At 33.2% G+C, this 13,432-nt stretch overlaps 1 protein-coding gene across 12 annotated transcripts in view; it reads left to right on the forward strand.

Annotated features, from left to right (window-relative positions):
- The window catches only part of PDE4D (phosphodiesterase 4D), a 1,194,235-nt gene that overhangs the window by 187,331 nt on the left and 993,472 nt on the right, over positions 1–13,432 (forward strand). The window contains exon 1 of one of the 12 annotated variants that reach the window (XM_036226234.1): positions 6,261–6,573. The exons of the other annotated variants lie outside the window; for them this stretch is intronic. The gene's annotated coding sequence lies outside the window, so the exon portion shown is untranslated. Of the gene's footprint in view, positions 1–6,260; positions 6,574–13,432 lie in introns of those variants that run through there. 12 annotated transcript variants of the gene reach the window in all.

Here is a 13,432-nt window from a genome sequence, read left to right on the forward strand (position 1 = left end):
ATTATCATATTTCTTATAAGGTTTTTTCCTCATTTTATTTTTATTTATTTATTTTGCTATATAAAAGGGCTGTAGTGAACATTTTGAACATTTTTTAATTTTTCCTTTTGAATATTTTTCAAAACATAATATACCTATTGGTAAGCTACTTTTTAAAAGTTTGTGTTAATAGTTGCTATTTCTAATGACAACACATGAATTGTCCAAATTTATTGCAAATTTACCAGCAATAAATATATTTTATTTTTTAAAATATTGACCGATTTTAATGGGAAAATAGCTTCTTATTTTGTTTCATTCTGTGAAACAAAATACGAAGTTATTAGTGAGGTCAAACCTTTTCATATATATGTGTGTGTATATATACACACACACACTTTTTTTCACACACACACGCACATAATTTTTATTTTTTTATGAGTTGTCCATTCATGTCTTCCCATTTACTTTTCTTATTGAATTGTATGAATGCTTCATTCCATAAAGCTTGCTATTTCCTGCAGTTGTATTCATGCACCATCACTTTAGCTGATGCCCAAGGAGAGGGTGTGAAGCAGGGCTATGCCACCGTCAGCATGGGCAGTGAGAGCAGATTGTTCTGGCAACTGTTTTGTAATGCAGCAATGGAGAGGAAGGGAGTTACTAAACAATTCTCTCTTTCCGTTAGTTTAACATTGCAAAAGCCAGGCTTGGCTAGTGAGGTGTGGGTGACAGCCTTCATTCTTCCCTTTGTCTCAGCTATTATTAGCTCTGTCCAGAAATTGCCAGTAGATTGGGGCTGTGGGCACATTTGGTTTATGCTGCTCTCTGAGTTTTGAAGTGTTGCAACTACTCAATATCATTTGCTTTTCACTTGAGCAAATTGCCAACAGCTTGTGTGACTCCTTAAGAATAATGAGAATCAACCTCATTTTAGGAAAGGGGACAGATTGCTTCTGTATTTGGCAACTCACATCCCTCTGCAGCTGGAATTGCTTAAGGCACTCAGTGGAGGTAAGGGGCCCATATTGATAGAGAGATGCTCATTTTGTCTGGGGAGCTGCTGAGTTCTGTCAGCATCTGCTGGCACAAACTCTTTCTAACATGGCTTTACTTTCCAAACCACTGGTTATGACAAAAGTTAATATAAGATCTCTGCAGTCTCCTTCAGTACCTTGTCATTTTTTCAGGGAGCTAAATGCCTTCAGACACGTTGTAAGCTAATGACTCCTTTTAAAACAAGACAGAAAGCTTAACTACATCAAAGTGTGCAGGTCGCGAAACAGTATCTTTGGGGTGAGATGGTTATGTGATTTTGGACTTAACATGTAAAGTGAGTTCTGGCAACAATTTACGTAGAGAGTACTACTTTGGTCAGCTGTAGTGACAGTAGAATCTAGTAGTATTCTTTCAGGAGATTTCACATAAGTTAGGGTTGGTAAAGATGAGTGGAGGAAATGTTTTGATTTTTATCTGCTAAAATTAAAATCTAAGATTTGAAATGTGATACTGAAATTGTGAGCTCTTTCTTTGACAATAAATGTGTCTAGACAAATGATGACCTTGTTAAACATCAGCAGTATAATTCAAAATGATACCATGAATTTGGAGAAATGTAAAAAAGTGTACAGAAGCAATGTTTGAGGAATCATTTTCTGAGGTCAGGTTGGAAAATATGTTGTATAGGGTACTGTCTTGGCCTAGAAATAAATCATTGCTGAAAGCAAGCTTTGTCTGGAGGACTTGATGATAATGTTGATAAAAAGCAATTAATTGTGAACTTAAATTATTTAATCCTTATAGCAATTTCCTATGGTATAATTATGTCTAATTGTAAATGAGGAAATTGAGGCTCATCAGGAAGAAGTGAGTTGCTCAGGCCATACAGCTAGTAAGCAGCAGAGTTAGGATTTGAACCCACTTCTTATTCATTCCAAAGACCAATATCTTGAAATACTGAAAAATTTTTTAGGAAATGAAGAATTAGTCATGAACAAATATTATGATATATAAATGAAGGATTCCCTGTGAATTCTGAGTTATTTCAATAAATTACTGTTGGTAAAGTTGAAATATATGTTCTCTTCCTAATCTCAGCTGATGTGATTGACATGGTCTGATATGAAGGGATGATTACTAAATTTGCATAAAGGAGAAAGGATGAATATGACACTGTCTGAGCTGGAGAAATTGAGGTAGCAGTCCTCTTTTAGAAAATGTCAGAACTATGCTACTATTTTTCAGTAGATTTTTTTATGAGAGGGACAATGTCTGATAGTAAACACTCTCATTGTACGTTAATGGCTGTGCTAACCGAACATTTACTATGTACTAGGTACTGCATTAAGTGCTTAATGTACACTTTCTCATTAATCTTTTCAGTGACCGTACAATGTCGATATCATTGATATTCCCATTTCACAGATTAGGAGCATGAGGCAAAAAAGGTTTAATGACTTTTCTGAGACCACACATCTCATTACTAGATGAATCAGATTATGTCTACATGTCATGATGACATAGTCTATGATATTAACAATTACCTCTTTCTTCATGAACTTTAAGCATTTTGCATAATTTTATACATGATTTTGCCAGCTCCAAGCAAGTTATGTCTACAAGATTATATTGAAGGACACCGTATAAACTCTGTGCATTGTTATTAATTACTGTTATTTTGGGTTTAGTTGGAAGGACAGCAAGCTGAGTTCTGACAGCAAAAATGCTCCAGGAATTACTTCTTTCATCTGTAAAATAGAATAACTAATGCTTCACTTGCCTAAAGGCAGGGCTGGGTGAGAGAGCATCTTTGAATAACCACAGAATAATACATTTCCGGTTGTGTTTCCTGGGAGACTGGGGATACTGACATATGTATAAAAGAGCATGACCTGGGCATCTTAATCCTATAACAGAGGCATGATAGGAAGAAATCTATTTTTGTCTCTTAATATAATGTTGACATTTCTGGTTAAACCCAGAACTCTGTAGTTGTCACAGGATCTTAGGCCAAGAAGAAAGGGATAGTGTCTAGTCATCCCTGGCTAAAATATCATTTTAGAAGCATGTAAAAAGAAGAGGTATGTCAAAAATATACTCTTCTAAGGATCATTTATAGAAGTATGAAAGATTTTATAGGTATAATACATTGGTAGCCTTGTTGAATTAGCACTTAATCACACCATATAGCTCTGTGAATAAATTATCATTGAGTCAGGTTTCTTTTTACAATGTCCCATTATTACAGGTTTATCTGGAATACATAGTTTCTGAAATATTGACAAACCCATTTTGAATTATTGTTTTAGAAACCATCAAGTCATTTTTATCATTTTGATATAATACCCTTGACTTTAGTACTAATTCTAGTCATGTCAGATGTATTATCTGAGCATCTGTGAAGATAAGTGAATAATATTAATTAAGATGGTGTGCCTTTTCTCTTTACAATCAATTCTTTTGCTAGAATAGTAATAACAGAGTTTTTAATAAAAACACCACCTGAGATTTTTTTTTTCTTTCTCATAGGATAGCTCATTACTATAAAATTGAGATGGACTCTGAACTCTGAAGAACCTTTAATTTATCAAAAAAAAAAAAAAAAAAAGCCCAACCTAAGGTTTCAAAACAAGTAAAATCTTTTGACATACCCATTTTTTAGGGCCAAGTGAAATAGCTTGCTCTGCAGGAAGAGGGAAGAGACAGCAACAACTCCTAGCATGCCTGGGGAATGACTCGTTCCTTCGTATTTGTGGAACCCTGTGTCAAGAAGGAACATGTGTTAAAAATAAAATGCATTTACTCAGAATCTCTGGGGCAAGGTGCAAAGAGCCTTTGCTTTAGGAGTCCAGATTAAAAATTAAATGGTTGAATCCTGCAGAGAAACTGCTATCAGCAAAACATGACACTTTCTGGTTATCTTTATGCCATCTGATTAGTTTCAATAAATTGGCTTTGGATGCTAATGTCCTTTGGTTTTTTAGTTGCCGTTCATAACACATAGTGACCTAGGTGCTGGTGAGTTGTTTTTTTCTCAGCCCAGCGATTATTGGGTTCTCAAAGCATTGCTAATCCAGTGATGTGTACAATCACCAAAACGCGATCCAGTCTATTCAATGTTCTAGTCAAGTTCCAAGTAGTAGAAATCAAAATCTCACTATGGTTCATATATATTTTTCCTAAAGCTGTTACTCTGAAATGTGGCATAGGATGAAAAACAGAGTCTAGGAATTGTGTAAGCACTATTTATAATTTACTGATAGGATCCATGAGGAAAAAAAGGGACAAGCCAGAGGGATTGAGTAAACTACTTTTCTTCTGAGTGGTTACTGATCTCTTAGATACTGCTCCAATTCTCTACTCTTTCCATAGGAGTAAAATCTTCAAACTAAAAGATCGAATGCTGTAGCATCATTCATTTCCATATGTCTCATTATCAGTCCATAATCATACCTTTACCACCACCATATTTCAAAGGTCTTGCAATGCTCCCCAAAGCCTAATGACTCCAGTTTACCATACATTTCAAAGGCTTTCCTCATTTAGAACTTCAGCTTTTTAGAAACATTATTAGAGAGAACCTAAGTAAATGAGCTGCAGTGAGTCTTTAGCTGATCTTTGACCCAATACATATATAAAGTGAGCTGTGGAATTGTGAATATTGATTGTCCAAACCGGAGTGAAATTTTTAAATAAGAAGACATTTTATTTGTAAGTGAGAAAAATATATATCTTTGTTTGAAAAGTATATTAATGTCATATTCTCCATCCCTCCATACATTTTTAGCTTTGATATTAATCTAATCTCAGTATTTGGAAATAATTGAAGTTATTAGATCGAAAAGGGACACAAGGTCACCTCTGTGCAAGTTTTTGCTTCTTAGAGCCATGCCAGACCCAGACTATTGCATGCTTGGTGATGTGTCCTAGTCTGCCTCTAGAAATGCTTATTTTCACTGATCAAGGACTGGGGACCTGACACAGGCTTATCAGAAGAGCATGCTTTTATGTGCAATGAACTTCCAAACTAAAAAATAATTTTTTTTCTTCAATGTTGTTATATCATTTGCATAGTATTAGGAAGCATGAATGATAATTTATAAGTTAAAAAAAATCCATGCTTTCAATAAAGCTGGTGGAAAAAAAGAAAAAAATTAAAATAATAATGCAGATTAAATTTTAAAATCTTATAAAATGTTTCAAGTATACGAAAGTACAGAATGAACAATAAAGTTCTGGATATCTACCACTAAGCACCATTAAATTAAAATAGGTTACCATATTTGCATTAGATATTTTTTAAAAATAAAATAATACGTGTTTATTTTTCCAAACAAAAATATCCATGCTGTGAGGAATAATTTTAAGAAAAATCATTGTGTTTGATGGTAGAGTTGGTGTTTATAGAAAAGATAGGTTTTCAGTTTGGGGGCTCAGAGAGTATACGTAGCATTGCAAGAAACTTCAAAATTTTAGCAGAAGAGCATTTTAAGCAATGAAATTCAAAGAAAGGTCATTTAGCAAAATTTTTGATAGTTATTTCAAATTTCTTTTACATTATATGGCATCATAAATGCTTTAGATAGCAGGTTGAATTTGGCCTGTAATTTTCAGCCTTGGTGGTCTTAAATATCATCGCTTCAGATCTAACTTAATTTTCTTGATTACTAAAATGTGTAGCTTCTGCTTTATTTACAAATAGAGGAGAGACCAGGGTGATAAATATGTTTTGATTTGTTTTCTTGTTCCAATTCACGAAGTTTTTTTTTTTCCTCAGAAAAAAAAAGGTGTGCCTAGTTATACACTTGCAAAATGCCTTTTCAGAAAATAGGTTTTGAAATATTCATTTAATACTATTTCTTGTGACCCAGTATAGGGTCTGTGCTGTTAAATCTTAAGTGTGTGAATTCTTATAGCTGAGCAGTATTTTAGTGATATTTTAATGTCATATTCTCTCCTTAGACTGTTTGCATGTCTCTTGCAAGCTACACTTTAGTATTTTTTTTTAACATAAGATATGTTGATAAATGATTTTGACATGACTTGTCCTCTTAGACTAATTATATTTTATAAACATTTTTTATGCTTTATTCTTGAATGACACATTGCACTGAAAGACAGAAACTAGGTTTCTGCTATTTCATTGTGACCTGGTATTGACCTTGCTTAGCTAGTTACTTATTACTTTGCCCTAAATATTTAATAGAATGCACCTAGCCCTTTGTGTTTGTGGGTATGAGGGGGAAATGGGGCCAGAAGTTACAGAAGTTGCATTCACATGCACTTAAGCTGTGGTCACCTTCTCCCTTTTAGGGTTGTAACCCCCTTAGACAACTTCCTCTTTGGGGAGTTGCAAAGCATAGAAGCTTCTTAGGAAGGGGCCCAGCTGCAGGGATAGGTTTAGGCATTTTCTTGCTCAGAGAAGCCTCCTTGCATCACAGTGGACTGAATGACTGTTTCCTGCTGTGACCCAGCCCACCCAGCAGTTATCGTCCACAGGAAGAGACAGAAGCATGGTGGTAGCCTCTGGAGCCACATGTTCATTTTTTTTGGTGATGCTTCTTGCATACTGAATGCCAACTCCTCCTTAATCAGGTACGATACCATTGTCTTGAGAATGATTAGAGATAAAAGTGGTGATGCAGATGTGTTAGGCTATGATACATGCAAATGTAGATTTTGTGGGTGTTGAATGTCGGACAATCTAGAAGTTTCTTATTAGAATCAAGCAGCAGGCAGGCAAGATGATTTTGACACCAGGATCAACCAAAGTAAGGATATGAGAGCTTGAAAATGTACTTGTTTGGGGATAAGACATTGATGCAACAAATATGCTTTGAAAAAGAAAGGTTAAAAGAGTCATGAAAGCATTATGAATACCCAGCCTTTCTTCATTATTTCGTTTGCTACCACCTAAGTCTACGTTACTACGGTCTCACTCCTGGGCTAATGCAATAGTCTCCTAACTAAGCTCCCTATGTCCATTCTGCCTTCTGGACACTGGCCTCTATACCATTGAAAACACTAGTCATGCTTTGCCATTCCTCTGTCTGAATTTTGCAAGGACGTCCCATCTTACTACCAGTGAGATAGAAAGTTTCATTGTGGCTAATGGCATTCCTGGGCTGGCTCTTGCCACCTCTCTGGCCTCATTTTGCTTCATTCTTATACTCATTTAATTCATTCAGACCCCTCGGCTTTTCTTCTGTTTCTTGAATATGCCATATGCACTCCATTCTCAGAACCTCTCCACATACACATCCCTGTCATCGAATGTTCTTCCTCCATATATCCACACACTAACTTCATTTCCATCTTTGTGCAAACATGTTTTCTAAGAGAGGCTTTTGTGGCCACACTATTTAAAATGGCACATTCGCACCCACCCCATCACTCTATCCACTTACCCTGCCTTCTTTTTAATAGCACATATCACCACCTGTCATATTTTATTAAGTTGAATCATATGAAATCACCTTTTTGTAAATCAAGAACAGTCAAATATTGTCCATTTCATATAGTTTAACCTAAAGTATGTTTATTAATGTGTTCATTTTTTAATCTAAAATATATTAATTTATTCTTTTCCTGCACTGACTGGGATTTAAACCCTGTTAGTTTTGTTTTGGGCAATATCTTAGTTTCTAAGATAAAGCAGGAACTTAGAAAAGCTATACTGAATGAATGGAAAGTAAGAAGAAAAACTGGTACAGTTTGTTGATAGTGAGGAGAAAAAACTTGTATGAGAAATGACCTGTGCTTAGACATTGGAGAAAAATGTGACTGAAAGATCTTCTGAGAGATGCCAGAAAATTGAAAGACTTATTTGGATCCATGTGGCGCAATTTGTAACTCTGGGCTATGTATTGACCTTAATTATATATTTTTCCATATGGTTACTTGAAACTGGGACCAAGAATGATAACACGAGTTTTGGATAAAACACTTCTGAACTAAAATAGTTTCCCAATTGGTAAGTTAAAAGAATTCAGCTTGCCAACTGTGATATAAGTTGATTTTTACTAGAGAAGACAAGTTAGTTTTTACTTCTAGTTCTAGAAACATGGCTGATAATATTGTGCCTTGGACAAACACTTAGAACTGCTAAGTGCAATAAAATAATCAACCTCTTTCATGCACATCTGATCTCAAAAGGAAATAGGTCATCACCTTAGGTCAGAAATAAAGATGGAATTGAAAACCTCAGGAATAAACATATAAACTGATGCTCTGCTGCCCTTGGAAGAATGTAATTGGTCTTCCTAAATCAAAGGCTTGAGTTTTAACCATTATGTGGAGGTGAAAAATTGAGACTCTGTGGATTGGAACAGAGATTTTCAGCGCAAAGTTGTGACCTTTGAATGGAAGGCTCTAGAAAAAAATTTCTATCAACACAGAAGAGACAAGAAAGCTATGTCTTAGAAAATAATGTTTCCTTCAAAGACATATCACTGTGAATTTATACCTCATTTGGGTTTGAGATTTGAATCTGTACTACTTGTGTAATATGGGGGAAAAAAATCATAACCTGAGAAATTAACTCAAAAGATCTCCAGGCTGCTCATAACTCTGAAACATCTGGCAGAATGTGTTGTAAACTTCTTGGGAAGGAGAAAGCTATTAAAACACATTTCACAATTTTCCTACACATAAATTTCTTCTAAAGAGTAACCTAAAGTTAGAACCTAAAATTATAAAACATAGGACAATATCCTCCATGAGCATGAGTAATAAAACACAGCAAAAAGCCAGATTATTTTATAAAGAGCACAAAATAAGAATTTTGAACATGATAAAGACATATAATATAAATTATAAAAATTAGATTTGCAAAAAAAGAAACAAATAGAAATGCTAAAACTAAAAAAAACTAATTGAAATTAAAAGATTATCAAATAGGTTAAACATGGCAGATATAGCTTAAGAGTGAAATAGTCAACTGTAATTGATTCGAATTTGAGTTAATTTGAAGAAACCAACTAGAATGAACTGAAGAGAAAAAAATAGAAAATATGAATAAGAAGTTAAGAGACATATTGGAGAGAATGAGAAAATTTAGTGAGCACTTACTAAGTATTTTAAAAGGAAAGAATAAGAAGAATTGGCAAGATATAGTATCTGTTATGCAGTTAAATTAAAATGTTAAGCAAAAAGACAACAAAAAAATTCCAGATGGATATAAAAATTAGTAACAACACTGTCAAACAACTCATGTATCAAAACAAAAATATAAGGAAACTTGAAAAATATTTAAAACTGAATGTTAATTTTGATTAAAATAATACATAACAAAACATACAGGAAGCAACAAAAATGGTAGTTAAGTCTAAAACAAGAGTTTCATATTTAAATTCCTATATTAGAGAGGAAAAAAGAATAAAGTTAATAAGCCCAGCATTCAATTCAAGAATTTAAAAAGCAAAAAGAGCAAACAAAGTAAAATAAAGAAAATAATAAAAGTAGCTATTAATAAAATATTAAACAAAATCAATAGCTGGTCCTCTGAAAAGATTATAAAAAAAGTAACCTTTTGCAGGCTTCAGCAAGGAAAAAATCATTAAAAAGCTAGAAACAGTATAGCTAGTAGTTGTACATTAGAAATAACTTTTTTACATCTGGAACAAGAAAAGAATGACTCCAACTTCTGTTTATATTTAACTGATAGTTCTAACCAGTGCAGTAACTAAAGATAAAAGATAAAAGGAAAGAAAAAGGAGAAATCAAATTGTCATTAACCATAGTTAATATGATTTTCAAAATTAGGAGACTTTACAGAAAAATTATTAGAAAAGATACAAAAATTTAGGAAAATTACTGGCTGTAAAATAAACCATCTCTGTATATACCATCAATAAAATATTAGAAAATTCAGTTTAAAAGTGTATACCGTGAATACTATCAATAAAAACTAGAAACATATAGGGATAAATTTAACAAAAAATGTGCAAGTCCTTTATGATAAAATAACAAAATTTTATTTAAGACTCAAGATGTAAATAAATGAGAGATATACCATGTTTGAAGTAGGATCACTTAATATTATAAAGATTCAGTTCTTCCTATATTAGTTTATAAATCCTAATAAGAGCTCATACAGGGGTTAGTTTTTTGTTGTTGTCATTTGTTTGTTTGGGGAAAATTGACAGGCTAATTCAAAAGTGTGTATGAAGCATTAAAGGCTGGTAATAACCAATAAAATTTTGAAGTTGGAGAGACTAGTCATATCACATTATCAAGAGTTATTGTAAAGGCATAATGATGAAGACTTTGGAATAGTGCAGCAGCAATAAATAAATATACCAAGTTCAGAAATAGGCCCATATATGACTTAGAATGTATTACAGATCAGTGTGGAAAGGATCCAATAAATGGAATAGTAGCTATTCATATGGGGGAAATAAACATAATAAGATCCCTTCTTCACATCATATACAAATTAAATCCCAGGTGGACTTTAGGTGTAAAAGTTAAAAGAAAAGAATCTATACCTTTAGAAAAGAGTGTATAAGAATTTATGACCACCCAGTAGAAAAGGGTTTCTTAAACAAGACATTGTAACACCAACTATAAAGATAAATAATGATTGATTATATGAAAACAAAAAAAATTCTTACAACAAATTATTCCAGCAATATGAAAAAAAGATGTTTTAGACTAGAAGGTATTTATAATGCATATAAGCAATAAAAATTAGAATTTACAAATGAATATAAGTAAATATAAAAATATTCAACCCAATAGAAACATATGTCAATATAGACAATTTACAGAAGAGAAATAAGAATGGCTGATAAAACAAATACTCTGTCTCACTTGCATAATCAGATACATGCAAATGAAACAAATAAAAAACTTATAGAAGTTAGTTTAGTGAAAACTGAAGTCGGAAAATACCAAATATTGACAATGATGTGGAAGAATAAATTGGTACAACCGACTGGGAAAGCAGGTTGACATTATTTAGTAAATTTTAAAAAAATACATATCCTAAAGGAGAAATCCTACTTCTAGGTATATATCATAGAAACATGCTTATACGTGTTCACCAGGAGACATACACTAGGATGCTTATTTTGACATTATTTGGTAATGACATAATACTGGAAAAAGTTCTGTATGTCCATTGGTAGAAGAAAGTACAAATATAGAGTGGTATATTCATAAAGTAGAGTATTGTACAACAGGTAAAATGCATAAACTCTATCTCAACAACATAAAAATTAGCAAAAATATAAACACAAGCTGCAAAAAAGTTAATGTGATATATCATTTCTATACATTTTAGAACATATAAAACAACATTCTGTTTTTTCAAAGAATATATTCATAGGTGGTAAAATAATTAAAAGAAAATGGAACTTCTAAATGCTAATTTTAGGATACTTCTGTGAAGGGAGGTAGAAAACAAGGAAAGTGGGATCAGAGGGGGAGGGGCATGCTAGAGCTTCAACTCTGTCTAAAATGTTTTTTTCCAGCTCTTTATTTGATAATAATTAGAGATTTACAGGAAGTTGCAAAGATGATAGAGATATTCTGTTTACCCTACATCCAATTTCCACTAGTGATTATACCTTACATAACATAAAATGATATCAAAACCAGGAGTTTGAAATTGGTCCAATGTGTGTTTACATAGTTCTTTGCCATTTTGTCACATATGTGGATCTGTGTAACCATCATCTCAATCTAAGTGCCTATCAATAGACCATTGATTGGGTAAAGAAGACATAATACATATATACAATTGATTATAACTCAACCATAAAAAAGAATGATATCTTACCATTTACAACAACATGGATGGACCTGGAAGGTATTATGCTATGCGAAATAAGTCAAACAGAGAATGGCTAATACCATATGATCTCACTTATGTGAAATCTAAAGAACAAAATAAAGGAACGAATGAAACAGAAATAGACTCACAGTTACAGAGAACAAACTAAAGTGGTGGTTGCTGGATGGGAAAGGGATTGAAGGGATGGGTACAAAAGGTGAAGGGATTAAGAAGTATAAATTGGTGGTTATGAAAAGTCAAGGGGATGTAAAGTACAGATGTAAAGAGGATATAGTCAACAATATTGCAATAACTGTGTATAGTGCCAGGTGGGTACTAGACTAATCAGGGGGGATCACTTCATAATTATATAAATATCTAACCACTATGCTGTACACCTGAAACTAATAATATAAAGTAAAATTGAATGTCAATTCTAACTGAAAATAAAGAAAATCTTTTAAAGAAAGAAAAAAGATTTAAACAGCTTTATCACTACAGAAATGTCCCTGTGCTATGCTTTTTTTAGTCACACCCACTCTCTTTCCCCTATGGTCCCTAATCCCTGGCAACCAACTAACTTGTTTCCCATTTCTATAAAATTTTGTTGTTTTGAGAATTTTATATAAATTGAACTATATAGTATGTGACTTTTTAAAATTGTCTTTAAAGATATTTGTACTCAATGTAATGTCCTTGAGATCTAACCAAATTGTTATGATAAGTTCATTCCTTTTGATTGCTTAATAGCATTTTATGAAATGGATATATCACAGTTTTTTAGCCATCCAACTATTGAGGGACAATTTGGTCTTTTCAGTTTTGAGCTATTACAAATAAAGCTGCTGTGAACAGTTACAGATAGGTTTTTGTGCAGGCATAAAGTTCTATTTATCTGGGATAAATGCCCCAGAGTCATAAGGTAAATACATGTTTATTTTTAAAAACTATCAAACTGTTTTCCAGAGTGGCTATATTGTTTTATATCTCCCAACAGTTTATGAGATATACAGTTTTTCTGTTTCTTTACAAGTATTTGGTATTGTCATTTTTAATTTTAGCTATTCTAATAGGTGGGTAGTGATATCATATTTTTACTTTGCATTTCTCTAATGGATAATATGTTAGTGTTCTACCATTGCTGTAACAAATGACAATAAACTTAGTAGCTTAAAACAACACAGCCTTATTATCTTATAGTTTTATAGATCAAAAGTCTGACACAGGTCTCACTGGGCCGAAATGAAGGTGTTGGCAGCAAGTGTTCCTTTCTGGACGCTCTAGGGGAGAATCGGTTTCCTTCACTCATGGCTGCCTCCTATCTTCAAATGCATCAAAAGTGGGATGGGTCTTCCTCATGTCAGGTCATTCAGAAGAGTCTGCCTTGTGTTTTCACTTTTAAGGTATCTCGCAATTATATCAGGCCCACGCATATAATCCAGGATAATTGCTCTATCTAAGGTCAGCTGAATAGCAACTTTAATTCCATCTGCCACCTTAATTATCTTTTACCATGTAATGTAACATATTCCCAGGATCTGGGGATTAGATATGGACATCTTTTGGAGGACTTTAGGCTAGTGATGTTGAACATCTTTTCATATGCTTGTCACCCATATATCCTCTTCTGTGAATTGTCTTATCTGTTTTGACCATCTTCTAATTGGACTGTTTGTT

Source organism: Rousettus aegyptiacus, unplaced genomic scaffold (genome assembly GCF_014176215.1).
Source record: "Rousettus aegyptiacus isolate mRouAeg1 unplaced genomic scaffold, mRouAeg1.p scaffold_m13_p_8, whole genome shotgun sequence".
Classification (NCBI taxonomy): Eukaryota; Metazoa; Chordata; class Mammalia; order Chiroptera; family Pteropodidae; genus Rousettus; species Rousettus aegyptiacus.